The following is a 1,686-nucleotide window of genomic DNA, read 5'->3' as shown; positions in this document are numbered from 1 at the left end:
AATAGTGTAAAATGCATTCCATTTAGTAGAAACATGTCATTTAAATAGTCAAAGAATAGAAAAGTACAACTAGCTCACAATTTACCTTTTTGCAGCCTGAATTTATTTTTAAAAATTACTGATGATTCTATTTTAATTACTATCTGTATAAACTCTTTCTATTTAATTCTGAAAAATAGCATGTTTCTGATGAAGAATATGATCTGCAGGCTATGACCACTGATGAGAGAAGAACTGCACCTAGGTGATCAGACATTAGTAGGATTCATGCAAAATATTTCTTTTCTCTTGATTTTATCTTATTGTAAACATTCTCTCTGCTTCAGAGAAATAGAATGCTAAGACAAATGGGAACAGAGATGCATTTATGCATTTTATTGATATTATTGAGATTATATCTATATTTAAGGATGATCCTTTGATGCACATATTTTGATTCTAAGAGAGAAAATAGTCTAAGATATGACTTGTGAAAATCACACCAGAGTCACTGAATTTATTCTTCTTGGCTTTACAAACAACCGTGAGATGCAAGTTTCTCTTTTTGTTTTGTTCCTGGTCATCTATATGGTCACCTTGTTGGGCAACTTCCTTATTGTCACAGTTACGAGTGTGGATCCTGCTCTTCACACACCCATGTACTTCTTTCTTCGAAACCTATCACTTCTTGAAGTCTGTTTCACCTTGGTCATGGTGCCGAAGATGCTGGTAGATCTAGTGTCCGCAAGGAAAATCATCTCTTTTGTGGGCTGTGGTACCCAGATGTACTTCTTCTTCTTCTTTGGCAGCTCTGAATCTTTCCTCCTCTCTATGATGGCTTATGATCGCTTTGTAGCCATCTGCAACCCTCTCCGGTATTCAGTCATAATGAGTAGGTCCCTATGCTGGTGGATGGCCATAGTCTCTTGGATGTCTGGTGTTCCTGTCTCTATGCTACAGACAGCTTGGATGATGGCCCTTCCTTTCTGTGGACCAAACACAGTAGATCATTTTTTTTGTGATGGCCCCCCAGTGTTGAAACTAGTCACTCAGGATACAACCATGTATGAAATGCAAGCACTTGCTTCCACATTACTATTTATTATGTTTCCCTTTTCTCTCATTTTGGTCTCCTACACTCGCATTATCACAACAATCATGAGGATGCCCTCTGCTACTGGCCGGCAGAAGGCATTCTCCACTTGTTCATCACACCTCATTGTGGTCTCCCTTTTATATGGAACAACCAGCCTTACCTACTTACGGCCCAAATCCCACCAGTCCCCTGAGAGCAAGAAGCTAGTGTCATTGTCCTACACTGTCATCACTCCTATGTTAAACCCCATCATATACAGCCTCAGGAACAACGAAGTGAAGGGAGCAGTCAAGAGGACAATCTCTCAAAGTCTTGCAAAAGTTAGATGTGTTTTGAGTCCTATTGTGTAGAATTTTTCTAAAGAAAGTAGGGACAGTGGAACCCATGAACAAAAGCTTAAAAGAAGTAGAAGATTTGCTCTTATTTTGTCAATGTCTCTTACCATGTGAGGTGGACCTCAGTGTCTCAGTCAGAGTCCCAGCAAGAAACAGATGGTACTCTCAAATTGGAATAATTGAGTGAATCTTTATGAGGGGACTATTTACAAATTGGGGAGCGGGGTTAGATAATTGTCACACAGCTCATATGTTGGAATTCCATCTTATGACCTG

At 39.3% G+C, this 1,686-nt stretch overlaps 1 pseudogene; it reads left to right on the top strand.

The window, feature by feature from the left end:
* The first annotated feature begins 412 nt into the window (after window positions 1–412).
* On the top strand, window positions 413–1,411 carry LOC101407248 (olfactory receptor 10A7-like; annotated as a pseudogene).
* Window positions 1,412–1,686: the final 275 nt, after the last annotated feature.

The sequence above is a fragment of the Ceratotherium simum genome, chromosome 17, assembly GCF_057802395.1.
Source record: "Ceratotherium simum simum isolate JZ-2026a chromosome 17, ASM5780239v1, whole genome shotgun sequence".
Taxonomy (NCBI): Eukaryota; Metazoa; Chordata; class Mammalia; order Perissodactyla; family Rhinocerotidae; genus Ceratotherium; species Ceratotherium simum.
The sequence above is the reverse complement of the archived record's forward strand: the minus strand, read 5'-3'. Positions and strand labels throughout refer to the sequence as shown.